Raw genomic sequence first — 15,327 nt, 5'->3', positions numbered from 1 at the left:
GCTTACAGGCGCGCGAGCACACCTGCGCGAGCACACGCACGCGCCCGCATGCCAGTGCACACGCACGCGCCCGCACGCTAGCGCACAGACCAGCGCCCACAGGATCATGCACAGCAGCATGCACAGGAATGCACTGGCGCGCACCAGCACCACGACCAGTAAGGTAACCTCTCTGACAGTGCCCCCTCCTTAAGGGCAGCCTCCAGATGCCCAGTTGGGCCAGTCTGGAGGCATGGGCATTCTTAAATGCCTGTAAAAGTTCCTGGGCATGCAAATTACTCTCTGGCTCCCAGGAGTTGTCTTCAGGACCATACCCCTTCTATTTGATAAGGTACTGGATTCCGTTTCTCCTTTTTCTACAATGCAGAATTGCTTCCACCTCAAATTCTTCTTCATTGTCAACTATGATAGATTTGGGTGGGCCGAAAGTGCGGCCAGTAAAGGGAATAGTAGCAGGCTTCAGTAGGGTCACATGGAAGACCGGGTGCACCTTTAGAGAGTCAGGTAGATCAAGTTCATAGGTGACATCATTTATTTTCATCTTCACCGGGAAAGGACCCATAAATTTAGGGCCCAATTTCCTAGAGGGACAGGCCGTTTTTAAGTTAATTGTGGACAACCACACTTGGTTGCGGGGTTCCAGGATCAGTTCTCCACACCTCTTTTTATCAAACATCTTTTTGTTGTACTCCTGAGACTTGGCCATAGTTTCTTGTAGAAGTTTGTCGTTGGTGGAGAAAAAACTCATGGTTTCAGAGACTGCAGGAACTGTACATTCAGGAATTGAACTGGGCAGAAAAGAAGGATGGAAACCATAGTTGGCAAAAAATGGTGTCTGATTGATGGCAGAATGCAAGGAGTTATTGTAGGAAAATTCAGCAATGGGTAATAAAGAGACCCAGTCATCCTGAGAGAAGGCAGAGAAGCAGCGGAGGTATTGCTCCAGAGTCTGATTGGTTCTCTCAGTTTGCCCGTTCATCTGGGGATGATAGGCCAACGAGAATGCCAACTCTATTTCGAGGGAACCACAGAGGGCCTTCCAGAACCTCGAGGTAAATTGGACACCTCGATCGGACACAATGCTTGCTGGGACCCCATGCAGCCTTATAACTTCTTCAACAAAAATATTTGCTGTATCCATGGCCGAGGGTGTGCCCTTCATGGGAAGAAAGTGTGCAATCTTGGACAGCCTGTCCACCACAACAAAGATGGTAGAAAATCCCTCAGACGGAGGGAGTTCCACGATGAAGTCCATCGATATAATTTTCCACGGTCTCTCTGGAACGGGTAAAGGTTTTAATAATCCCCAAGCTTTTGTCCGGCTATTTTTACTTCAAGCACAAATATTGCATGAGTCCACATAATTTTTACAGTCGTTGGGCAGTTGGGGCCACCAGAAGGTGCGCTGTACCAGCTCGGTAGTCTTCAGAACACCGAAATGTCCGGCCAACTTATGGTCGTGGCAGAGTTCCATTACAGCTACCCTTAAGGCCTGAGGAACCACGATCTTGTCTTTATGCCAAAACAGACCCTCTCTTAAATTGGTTTCCGGATATGGGAGCATTCCCATAGAGGCCTGTCTTATCCGGGAGATAAGATCCCCTTGGAGGAGCAAGAAACATGCGGGAGAGCGCATCTGGCTTAATGTTCTTAGAACTGGGTCTGTAAGTGATGTGAAATTGGAATCAGGAAAAAAAAAGTGCCCATCTGGCCTGCCGTGGTCTTAGTCTTTTGGCTGTTCTCAAATATCAGAACCTCAGTACAGGGTAACAGTTCTATTGGGCAGTCATAAGGCCTGTGAGGGGGCAGGGTTTCTGCTCCTTTTTTACTGAATACGTCCAGAAAGTCTGATAGGGTTCGGGAATGGACTGACGTAGCTCTGGATCTGAGTCCAAGCAAAGGAGTTGGGAGGTTTTATCAGAAGATCTGCATAGACAATGCTGCTGGCAATACTCCGAAAAGAATTTAACTTCTACTGTAGCCCAGTTAATGCTGGGATTATGGGCTTGCAGCCAGGGCATTCCAAGGATGATAGGGAAGAGAGGAGAAGAAATGGCATCCAAATGAAGAAGTTCCTGATGATGGGTGCCCATGGTGGCCAGCAAAGGGGCGGTGTCCTGTGTGACCAGACCGGAACTAAGGGTGGAGCCATCCGCAAGATGCTGAGCCGGAGCAGAGCAGGCAGGTCAAGGTACAGGCAGGGTTCGGCAACAGGCTGGCAGCAGAGGTACAACAGGAGCAGGCAGAAGAGGAGTCAAACAGGCCGAGGTCAGGTACAGGCAGAAGTCAGGAGAATCCAAGAGGCAAGCCGGGTCGTTAAGAGATCAGGAACACAGGAACACAGGAATAGGCAACGGGAATTATGGCACAGGGAGCTGTTGATCAGGCAGCACTGAATAAAGTGCACGGCAGACCTAAATAGGCTGGTTGGCGCCAAATGCTGTACACGCCGATGCTCACAGGCACGCGCCCGCACACCAGTGCACAGACCAGCGCCCACAGGATCATGTGCAGCAGCGCGCACAGGAACGCGCATGCCAACGCGTACCGGCGCGCACCAGCACCACGACCAGTAAGGTAGCCTCTCTGACAGCAGTAAAGCTACAATAGTTGTTCACTGGTTATGCTCTGAGGCCAAAATTGCACAGAAGTTGCACGCAAGTAGTTCAGAACTTTTTCTGATGTAAATGGGCATCATTGAAAACAATGTGATTTTCGTTGTCATGCAATTCTGTGTAACTCAAGTTGCACCTCAATTTGCACTATTGTGAACCAGGGCTAATGCTGCGTACACACGAGCGGATTTTTGACCGGACTGGTCCGACGGTCTATCCGACGGACTTTCGGCGGACTTCTGATGGACTTTCCGAACAAACGGACTTGCTACACACGATCACACCAAAGTCCGGCGGATTCGTACGTGATGACGTACGACTGGACTAAAATAAGGAACTGGGTCCGGTGGAGTTCCGACGCAAAGATTTGAAACATGTTCCAAATCTAAAGTCTGTCAGATTTTCGACCGAAAAAGTCCGCTGCAGGTCCGATGAAGCCCACACACGGTCGAATTGTCCGTCGGACTTAGTCCGTCGGACCAGTCCGGTCAAAAAAGTCCGCTCGTGTGTACGCGGCAAAACATTTTTCAAATCTAAAATCCGTCAGATTTTCGACCGAAAAAGTCCACTGCAGGTCCAATGAAGCCCACACACGGTCAAATTGTCTGCCGGACTCGGTCCGTCGGACCAGTGCGGTCGAAAAGTCCGCTCGTGTGTACGCGGCTTTAGTGTTTGTCTATGTGTCTTTTGCCTAATTTTGCTTTTGTTTTGCTTCAGTTTTTGGAGGTGGAGCTGTCACCATGCTAGGGAGGTTCACCCTTACTCTTTTGCCTATTGTCACAGAAGCAGAAAGTGACCAATTTCCCAAAAATTCACAGCAGTCACTGGAACAGGTAGTAAGGGGAAAATTTCTCTTTGCCAGCTGATATATATATAACCGAAGTGTCAGTTGTTTATTGATGTCTGTGCCCCAGTTGGGGAGATGCGCCCTTTGGCCTGTTTGCTCTTCCCACCAAAATAAAATAAAATCCAGAACAGAAATAGAGGGGACTTTCAGAACTGGGGCCATTCATTATGGTGATCCTGGTGGCTACCTGGGATTTCACCTCACTTTCTGTGGTGGGCTGGTGGCTATGGGACAGAAATTAAAGGGAAACCTCTCCAATTGGACAGAGGTGACAAAACTGCTGTTTAACATTTTTTTGCCTTTTGGTATACATTGCTGATTGCATGTGCTATTTGTTTGTAGCTGCAATACTGAATTTGCACTGAAAACTTTCTATTTGGATACGTTCTTAGTAAGTAAATTAATTAGTAAATGTTTGGTGTAGTGTCAGTAAATTTCACTTTGGTAGGTTGGCAACCCTGTGGTCCAAGTAGTTTCCTAGTGTCCCCTGTTTTTCCTAGGGGAGAAGATTTTTAGCGTACCCCCATTCTAGAAGAGAAGATTACTAGTGTATCCTCGTTCCTAGTGGAGAAGATTCCTAGTGTACCCCCATTCCTAGTGAAGAAGATTCCTAGTGTATTCCTATTCCCAGCAGGGAATATTCCTAGTATACCCCCATTCCTAGTGGAGAAGATTCCTAGTCTACCCTCATTTATAGTGGAGAAGATTCCTAGTGTAACCTCATTCCTAGCAGAGAAGATTCCTAGTGTACCCCCATTTCTAGTGGAGAAGATTCTTAGTGCATCCCTATTCCTAGCAGAAAATATTCCTAGTGTACCCCCATTCCTAGCAGAGAAGATTCTTAGTGTACCCCCATTCCTAGCAGATAAGATTCCTAGTGTATCCCTATTCATAGGAGAGAATAATCCTAGTGTAACCCCATTCCTAGTGGAGAAGATTCCTAGTGTACCCTCATTCCTACCAGAGAAGATTCCTAGTGTACCACCATACCTAGTGGAGAAGATTCTTAGTGTTCCCCGCTTTCCTAGTGGAGAAGATTTCTAGTGTACCCTCATTCCTAGTGGAGAAGATTCCTAGTGTACCCTCATTTCTAGCAGAGAAGATTCCTAGTGTATCCCTATTTCTAGCAGAGAATATTCCTAGTGTACCCCCAATCATAGTGGAGAAGATTCCTAGTGTACCCTCATTCCTAGCGGAGAAGATTCCTTGTGTATAACTTTTCCTAGCAGAGAAGATCCCTAGTGTACCCCCATTGCTAGTGGAGAAGATTCCAAGTGTACCCTCATTCCTAGCAGAGAAGATTCCTAGTGTACCCCCATTGCTAGCAAAGACAATTCCTAGTGTGATGCAGCCCCTTAGGAGCCACTAGTTTGACAGCCCCTGTAGCTGGTTACTATCCTGACTGATTGGAATGTCACCTCTACCACTCTGACAATAACTTGCAGAGAAGGTACACTGGAGAAGAACAGCACCAGAGTAAATCAACATCATGGGATTGATTTACTAAAATTGGAGAGTGCACAATCTGGTGCAGCTGTGCATGACAGCCAATCAGCTTCCAACTTCAACTTATTCAATTAAGCTGACAAAAAACCTTTAAGCTGATTGGTTTCTATGCAGAGTTGCACCAAATTTTTCACTCTCCAGTTTTAGTAAATCAATGTCTATGTATCTTGGAAAATGGATTGTTCAAATAGAAGAGAGGTATTACAAACCGTGTCCAAATTGTATCAACAGTCTGTTCCTATACAGAGTAATTATATACCAAACTTGCATATAGAAAGCAACACCAGAGGTAACTGGGCCCAGGTTTTGCCACATGACTCGACTGAATTAAACTATTGCAGGGTTACATAGTTAATCTGGTTAAAAAAAAAGATACTAGTCCATCCAGTTCAACCAACATATAAAAAAAAAAAAAAAAAAATACACAAATAGAAAACCTTAATATGCAGACTCCTATACCCACAGTTGATTCAGAGGAAGGCAAAAAAACCCAAAATAAGGCTTGGTCGCCAAGAGTGAACAATTAGGATAGTATAAACCCCGGGAGGATACACTACCGCCAGAACCCTGGAGTGACCCTGCTGGGTCCAAGTCTGCCTGCAGGACTTTACTACAAAACAGGGAAAGCAGTTTTTAAAGTGGAGCTATAGGCTCCTTTAGAAAAAAAATTAAGTCAGCCGCCTCAAATACTGTAGCTGCTGACTTTTAATATTGGGACACTTACCTGTCCAGGAATCCAGCGATGTCGGCACCCCAGCCAATGTTTCCATTGGCTTTCAGGTGCTGCTGCCGCCATTCCCTATAAGGGAAACCAGCAGTGAAGCCTTACAGCTTAACAGCCAGTTCCCTACTGCGCATGTGCAATGCACGCTGCGCTTTGTGAATGGCCCGGCGGCGGGGGAAGGAGCGAACTTTCACAGCGAGATCACCCGGAAGTGGAACCCCCCCCCAAAAGGTGCCAAATGTGGCACCAGAGGGGGGGAGGAGGCAGATATGCGAAGCTTCCTCTTTTAAGTGGCGCTCCGCTTTAAGAACTATGGGTGGCGAGATCTATACAAATTGAAGGGAGACAGAATGGGGAAGGCTTAGGATAGTTATTTCTGCCAAGTTTTGTTGGGGCCCTTACGATAGTGCACTGCTAGTGATGTTTGCTGTCTTTTGTCTGCTTTCAATTCAAAAGAACAAACTGTTGGGGAGAGGGTTAGTGGAGTTAGTTTGCAGAAGAATTGGAACAGGTTAAAAAAATATAGAGGAAATTCTATGTCAACGGGGCAGTTCTGGATGGATGCTTTGATAGACTGAACAGGCAGGGCAATGCCCAAGGAGCAGGAGGAAGAGGCTGTGCTGGGCTAAAATTTCAGTTCCTGTTGTACAGTATGAGCAATGGGTTAACAACCCTTCCACCAATCCTGCGCTTCAGCCATGGATGTTGATGGCAGAGGGTCCCCTCATAGGTACATAGCATGAGCTCCAGTGAACCCCTCTGGAATGCTGGAGATGTAGAAGATGGCCGGCTAACCCACACTGGAACACTGTGGCTCAACACTTTAGCATGGACATCTGTTCTTTTCCCCAGTTCTGGCACCAAGAGCCAGTTCCCTAAGCATTTCTGCACTCCTCCCTCAGGCTACATGGCTCCCTGGGAACTGAAGTTTCTTTCACGCTGTAGAGCAGTGCCGCCTGTACATAGTGATACTTCACCTCCAACAATCCTTTTTTTAACAGTGTCTCCTCCTCCACAGTCTAATGTTGTCCAGTTAATGGGGAACATGCAGTACAAATTGAAACATAGTGCTCTCCAAGCACACCACCATCCAGCGTGCAGACTGCATGGAGGGTCCACGATCCCAACCATACAGTATAGTTCTCTTTGTGACACTAGATTAGAACAGTGGAACTTTTACTCTGCTCTGGCTGCCTCTTCAGATCCATCATTTTCAAGCTGATAAGTCCCATTGCATGATTAGGCGTACAGTATAATCAAGCACATTTGCATTGCTACAAATGCAGATGAAGCCAAAAGACTTATCTCCTAAGATCCAGTCTGTATGGACAATATAGCACTTGTTGACTTAGAAAGATCCACACGCAGTTTACCTCTTCAAGAAGACACTAAAGTTGAATCCAATGTAGTTTTACTTCAGCTCAGCACAGTACAGAGGATGTTATTCCAGTCTTTTGAAGTGCAAGAAGACAATGATTTTACAGAGCCCTGCCTCTGTAGTGGTAAAATGAAGCTAACAATGCTGCATGAACAAAACAGGAAGGGGGAGGGTGTGCAAAAGGAGGAACGCATGAAAAGCAGAACATATAAAGTCCACATTTAATTTTATTCATATTGGTATCATCGTGTATCTTTATTCATAAAAATCAAATGTATTTATTCAGCATCATATACAGTATCTCACAAAAGTGAGTACACCTCTCACATTTTTGTAAATTTTCATGTGACAACACTGAAGAAATGACACTTTGCTACCATGTGAAGTAGTGAGTGTACAGCTTGTAAAACAGTGTAAATTGTCTGTCCCCTCAAAATAACTCAACACACAGCCATTAATGTCTAAACTGCTGGCAACAAAAGTGAGTATACCCCTAAGTGAACATGTCTAAATTGGGCCCAAAGTGTCAATATTTTGTGTGACCACCATTATTTTCTAGCACTGCCTTAATCCGTTTGGGCATGGAGTTCACCAGAGCTTCACAGGTTGCCACTGGAGTCCTCTTCCACTCCTCCATGACAACATCACGGAGCTGGTGGATATTAGAGACCTTGCGCTCCTCCACCTTCCATTTGAGGATGCTTCACAGATGCTCAATAGGGTTTAGGCAACAAAAGTGAGTACACCCCTAAGTAAAAATCTCAAAATTTGGCCCAATTAGCCATTTACCCTCCCCAGTGTCATGTGACTCATTAGTGTTACAAGGTTTCAGGTGTGAATGTGGAGTAGATGTGCTAAATTTGGTGTTATCGCTCTCACTCTCTCATATTGGTCACTGGTAGTTCAACATGGCACCTCATGGCAAAGAACTCTCTGAGGATCTGAAAATAAGAATTGTTGCTCTATATAAATATGGCCTAGGCTATAAGAAGATTGGCAAGTCCCTGAAACTGAGCTGCAGCATGGTGGCCAAGACGATACAGCGGTTTAATAGGACAGGTTCCACACAGAACAGGCCGCCTCGCCATGGTCAACCAAAGAAGCTGAGTGCAAGTGCTCAGCGTCATATCCAGAGGTTGTCTTTGGGAAAAAGACGTATGAATGCTGCCAGCATTGCTGCAGAGGTTGAAGGGATGGGGGGTCAGCCTGTACACTGCATCAAATTGGTCTGCATTGCTGTCGTCTCAGAAGGAAGTCTCTTATAAAGATGATGCACAAGAAAGCCCGCAAACAGTTTGCTGAAGACAAGCAGACTAAGGACATGGATTACTGGAAACATGTCCTTTGGTCTGATGAGACCAAGATAAACTTATTTGGTTCAGATGGTGTCAAGCGTGTGTGGCGGCAACCAGGTGAGGAGTACAAAGACAAGTGTGTCTTGCCTAAGTCAAGCATGGTGGTGGGATTGTCATGGTCTGGGGCTGCATGAGTACTGCCAGCACTGTGGAGCTACAGTACATCGAGGGAACCATGAATGCCAACATGTACTGTGACATTCTGAAGCAGAGCATGATCCCCTCCCTTCAGAGACTGGGCCACAGGGCAGTATTCCAACATGATAACGACCCCAAACACACCTCCAAGATGACCACTGCCTTGCTAAAGAAGCTGAGGGTAAAGATGATGGACTGGCCAAGCATGTCTCCAGACCTAAACCCTATTGAGCATCTGTGGGACATCCTCAAACGGAAGGTGGAGGAGTGCAAGGTGTCTAACATCCACCAGCTCCGTGATGTTGTCATTGAGGAGTGGAATAGGACTCCAGTGGCAAGTCAACCTGTGAAGCTCTGGTGAACTCCATGCCCAAAAGGGTTAAGGCAGTGCTAGAAAATAATGATGGTCACACAAAATATTGACACTTTTGGCCGAGTTATTTTGAGGGGACAGAAAATTTACACTGTTATACAAGCTGTACACTCACTACTTTACATTGTAGCAAAGTGTCATTTCTTCAGTTTTGTCACATGAAAAGATATAATAAAGTATTTACAAAAAATGTGAGGGGTGTACTCACTTTTGTGAGATACTGTAGCTCCCAACAGTCCTGAGAGATTTTCTCTCAATCCCTGATTTTTACAGGAAGTGAAGGGAAACATCCCAATGGCAGCATTAAAAAACTTCACAGGGATTTTAACCTCTCCACACTCTATCCAAAATTATTTTAGCTTTAGATATATTTAAGACTCTATGTGTAGTTAATAGGGTCTAAAAACCCGATGTGGGTGGGTAGTTAGATAATATATTTACCTTTCCTCTGGCTTTCTCCCACTGAGCCTGGGCCCGGGTGATGTGATCCTCCTGACCAGATCCCAGAGACCGTTAAGTAGCCCCAATCTCTCTAGATGAAGATTCTACACTGTGCAGCAGCATCTTCTCATGAAATTTGGGCTACTCAGCATTCCCTGGTCTGTAGCAGGATGTTGTCAACCCCTGCACTATAGAAGTCAGGGAAAAAGTGAGCATATTATCAAAATATCCCCCCCCCAGGCTCTCTTTTGCGCTCTTTTTTGTTGCATTTTGCTGAAAAAGCGGACCTCACCTGAAGTACAAAGTCAGCTTTATTAAAAATGTGATTGTTGGGGACGAAGCTGGTGGCTCATGTTAAAAAACTTGGGTTGCAGAGCTCTGGTGCCTGCAGGACCAGTGCTTAGTGTGAACTTTGCCTGTCAGTGCTCTCTGGCTCCTGCCCCCTCTCTATTACTGAGCTGACAACAATCCCCAGTAGCATAATAAGGAGGAAAAAGGTCTCTAGCACTGTGGAACATAGTGTGCAAGATGGAGGCAGCTGTGCTCAGACACCACATGGAGGCTGCAACACCAGAGAGAAAGTGCAGGAGATGGTGACAAGCCAGATTAGAGAACTTTACTAGTGAGCCCAGCCTTGACGGGGATGGAGATTTCTCACAACTCCCCTGTCATGGTCAGGGGTCAGGCTCGGAGACCAGTAGCTATAGCAGTAAAGAGGCTCACACCGACCAACAGGAAACGTAGGTGAGCAGGTCACTCTGGGAGATGACATAGGCTGACCCAAGGTGGAGGGTTTAAGCACTAACTGGTCTGAACCAGAGTACCTTATGGTGGAGATGGGTTTCACTGCACTGCATTTTACTTCTCAGACATGATTTACAAAAAGCGTAGGAATGCACTTCATCACTGGAGGGACATGTAAGCGAGCTACAAGACATAGTACACTCTTTTCAAACAGATGTGAAAGTGACCGTGTAGACAGGTGCATCTGCTTTCTCCACTGCAGATGGCACTCAAAATCAGCGGCATTGCAGAGGAAGTCAAGAGGAACTTAGTTCCTTTGTGGTTTCCTGAGTCACAGGGGGCAGCTATCCAATTGAATGCTGCCACCCAGTGCCTCTGGTGGCCATCTTGGGTCAGGCAGAGTCTAATTAAGACCCTGGCTTAGACGCATTTAGTGTGTGGCTAAAGTAGGGACAGGTCACCTGTCTGGCAGGGAAAATGCTAAATATCAGGGAGAGGTTCCGGAGGAGTAGGGAAAGTGCAGGGACACGCCATCCTATCTGGAAGCCTCCCTATATGGCCAGGCCACATTCTGCCCCTCGAGACAGATGCTGTTGGCACACCCAAGGCCTAGTTTTACTGACAGATTGCTTTTACATGCTGTGAGTTTTCCTGGTCCAGTTGCCTTGTCATGTATTGCAGAACTTCAATTGCAATATATTTCTGTTTCGCTTCGATGGGACTCTATGTGTTTTCTGCTGCCGCACAGTGCTGCACCAACCCACAACCATGCATAAGATTAATACCACATACAGAAATCATAGAATCTCAAAAAATGCCTGTGTTACAATAATATCAGACTGGTGGGCTTCCCAAAGCATGCATCTGATTTTGTAGAATGCTGACTATTAAACATGTTTGGAAAAGAGCATCTTTCATCACTATTCACGATTGAGAGAACCCACCATGTTCCTACTTGCCCCTTACCTCCGGAACCCTTTACTTATCCGATTTTTCATTTACCAAGACTAGATAAATATCAATTGTATTATTAATTATATTAACAAATGATGGCGCCAAACAATAATAGGCGAAAGTACAATACAAGTGCAAAAAATGTGAAAAGAGCTGACCCATTTTTAAGTGAATAAATCACCCTATTAAACAGTTTAAGAAATATATATAAAAGGTCGATGTTCATTTTCATTTGATTTGAGTTAGCGTCAACCTTTTATATATGTTTCTTAAAATATTTATTGTAGGTTCAGATAGCTAATACCATGTACACGCGAGCGGACTTTTTGTCCGGACTGGTCGGAGGGACCAAGTCCGGTGGACAATTCGACTGTGTGTGGGCTTCATCGGACCTGCAGCTGACTTTTTTGGTCGAAAATCTGACGGACTTTAGATTTGGAACACGTTTCAAATCTTTACGTCAGAACTCCACCGGACCCAGTTCCTATCGAAAAGCCCGCTCGTCTGTATGCTAGTCCCATGGACGAAAACCAACGCAAGGGCAGCTTTTGGCTACTGGCTATCAACTTCCTTATTTTAGTCTAGTCGTACGTCATCACGTACGAATCCTCAGACTTTGGTGTGACCATGTGTAGGCAAGTCCGTTTGTTCGGAAAGTCCATTGGAAGTCCTCTGAAAGTCAGTCGGATAGACCGTCGGACCAGTCCGGTCGAAAAGTCTGCTCGTGTGTACGCGGCAATAAGAGATGTTTCCTTTAATGGAACCAAAGTTATGATCTTTCTGGCTTTCTTGCCAGAGGTACATAATACCAAGAAGTCAAGAAACATGCTAAATACCAAGAAGTCAAGAAAAGACTGCAACATTTGCATCTCCAATACTAAATGGTTTACCCCTCTAAATTGTGTGTAGTTGTAAATGACGCTACCCATTTCTTCAATGCACCAGGAGCTGTCACCGATTGGTTAGATAGACACTATAACAAGTGATTTCTACTTCCATCAGTGGGGCTCTGTTCAATTATTATGTAACTTGAATCTACGATACTGGAGGCTCTTACAGCTGAGAACTTTGTCTCGTTGCTGTTTTGTGTACGCTTTGATTCAGATTTGTTGCAAGTTTACTGTTACTATCTCCCTCCAATTTTTCATGAACTCATTCTATATCCTCCGTACAGTAGAGGACTTCTCCTTTTAAGCAGAATAAAGAACACCAGATCAGGGTGTAGGGAACCCTCCACTTTTCTCCTGCGTGGAGTTGTTTTTTTTTTTTATCCCTATGCACTTATCCCTTCTAATACTTGTACAATTCTCAGCAGTAATGTTGGCCTCTGTCTTGTTAAAGTTGATTTATTTTTGTTTCATTTTCCTTTCTTCTTTGTTTTATAGTTTCCACTCTGTTACTACAGCATGGAACCCAGACCCATTCATATCTTTATGAGGGCCTTTGGAAGATTCCCCTTTATGATCTCTCGACCATGGGAGAACCAACTCCTACAATGAACAGTGTTGAACATTCCTATTGTCCACCCATGTTATTAGATTTCTTTCTTGGAATGTATGAGGTACAAATGACTCTCTGAAGAGACAATGGGGGTTGATTTATTAAAGTTGGAGTGTGAAAAATATGGTGTATCTCTGCATAGAAACCAATCAGCTTCCAGGTTTTTTTGTCAAAGCTTAACTGGAAAAGCTGAAGTTAGAAGCTGATTGGCTACCATGCAGAGCTGCAACAGATTTTGAACTCTCCAGTTTTAGTAAACCCTTTAAATCAATCTGTGTTTGACACTCTTATGTCATTCAGTCCCAATCAAATCATTCTCCAAGAGATGCATGTCACTGGTGAGACCACTAAATTTCTTGGAAGGTGCTGCATTCAGTCTGCTTATTAGCCTATTATTCAACTTATTCATTTGTGTGATTAGTGTCAGTTCTGGTCTACAGGGGATCATTTTACTCTTGTAAATGATCAGAGGTGAATAAACATGGTAGATACATCTTTTTGCACTGTAAATTGTTTTAGTTGTGTTGTAGCAAATGTATATTTACCCCCCTTATTCTCCTGAAGTGCTTTGCCTGCTTGCTAGATTTTTATCTGATAAATTGCTACTTCCAGTTTTAGTTATACTTATTTTATTGTGGCCCAACTCCAACGCATGGCTGGCTGAGAGAATTGCTCCCAAAACACGTCCCCCTATAATATACTCTCCTCTTTAGTGCTTGGTAAAAATCCATTGCAGCATTGGACTCTCCTATTTTTACTCTGCAGCCCCTAAGTCCCACTTCATATTTTATGTGCAAGGTATGGCAGGCAGCTAGGCACTTGCTGGCAGTAACTGGCCAAACTAGCTATACCCCACTTTGGTCAAATGAAATGCTGTCTGAACTCAACTTGCTTGAGGGCTTTCAGGGGTTGGAGGGGGTGGGAGTCACAACTCTTTCAACTCTATTCAGAAGGAAATTTTAAAATCTTTTCAACAATTGTGCTTAAAATTCGACCTTAGACCAAAAATGGTTTTATCAATATTTACAATTATGCCATGCGCTTCATACAAAACGTCCTACTTTCTCCTTCTTTTCTGAGTCCCTATTTTATACTCTAAAGTCAGCCATAGATGGTTCAAATCTTGGCCAGTTCATCAGGGACCAGCCGAGATTTCGAACCATCAATGGGCAGGCTGATTGTACCCAATTTGATCCATTAATCGACTTGGGTACAACCAGAATGTCAGATTTTTACATGCGATTATTGTTAGTGGCTATAGCTGCTAGCAATAATCAGAGTTCTCCTTGCAGGGACAGCTCCCCACGCCCCCCTGCCGGGAGAACACAATCGCTTTACAGGAAGGTTTCCCCCATCAACACTAGCTGTGTTAATCATCATCTATGGCCTGCCTACCTCTAAGCTAAATCCACCAAAGGGGCTTATCTCAATACTGTATACACAGTTGGTAAATAAATTTCTCCTAAAATGAGAAGTCCAGCCAAAGCTCGTTTGGCTGTACTTCTCTTATGGATCACAGGAGTGCAGTTTGTTTTGCACTCCTGTGACCCGTTTTCCGCAGAGAGCTGGCTGAAGTCCACTCTCTGCTGACATCATGGATGTCTGTCCAGGCACTGCGTCATCACGACAATACAGTCTGGATCTGCCAGGTGCCTGGACTGACACCCGGCTCAGCCTCTTAGTGAGCCACTGAGAGCCTGAGCTGGCCACCCCCACCTCCCCCACAGCCCAGCGCTCCAGTGAGTGAGGAGGGGGCAGAGCAGAGAGCTGTGACTGACAGTCTACAGATCTCTAAAAACCAAGCAATGTTGGCGGTGTTCGATATTTTGGTTCTCAGCGCAGAGGCGCCGGTTGACAGATGCAGCATCGGACTGATGCTCCATCCACCAAAGTAAGTGTGAATCTGAAAAGAAAAAATTCTTTACTTCTCTTAAGTTTCCACTCCCCTGCAAACACAGATGGGAGGAGGATCTGGTTTCTCTCTTTGAGGAGCTCTGAGAAGATGCACTATAGCACATGCAACTGGTTTTGCTTTCCGATATGCACAACTTTATATCCTTCATAGAGTGCATTTTACAGCTGACTTTTTTTATAGAACTGATCTTAGAGAGAATTCACAGTGTGTCGGTGTAACCATGTGCAGGGTACCCTTATACATTTATTATGGAGATGACCAAAGCTTAGGAGGTATTGGAACAAGGTTATCACAACCTTAAAGTGCGGTTCCACCCAAAAAACAAAAATACCTGAAAAATTCTGAAAAAAAAACAAAAAAAATTTGGATTTTTTTTTTTTTTCTTACCTCTAAATGCCTGTTGCTAGGTGGTCCCTCGTAGTCTGCCTCTTCCTTTGCCTGGGCTGGTGACATCACTTCCCCCTCGGCACAGGAAGGGCTCGGATCTGCTCCCTCCCTCCTGTCAATCATCTGGGACCCATTACAGGTCCCAGGTGATTGAGCGGCCAATCACGGTGCGCGTCGCTGCTCGCGCATGCACAGTGGGTGCCAGGCTGTGAAGCCACAGCCCGGCGCCCACAGTTGAAATGCTGGTGCCGATGAGCGGAGGAGGGGGATGAGCGGGGCTTCGATCCCCCGCATCGCTGGACCCAGGGACAGGTAAGTGTCCAATTAAAAGTCAGCAGCTGCAGTATTTGTAGCTGCTGACTTTTAATTTTTTTTTTTTTTTTAATGGACCCCCTGGGTGGAACTCCTCTTTAAGTTGGCTTTATGGTATTACAATGAATCCTGAAAAAA

The sequence above is a fragment of the Aquarana catesbeiana genome, linkage group LG08 (genome assembly GCF_042186555.1).
Source record: "Aquarana catesbeiana isolate 2022-GZ linkage group LG08, ASM4218655v1, whole genome shotgun sequence".
NCBI lineage: Eukaryota > Metazoa > Chordata > Amphibia > Anura > Ranidae > Aquarana > Aquarana catesbeiana.
Note: the sequence above shows the minus strand (reverse complement) of the source record.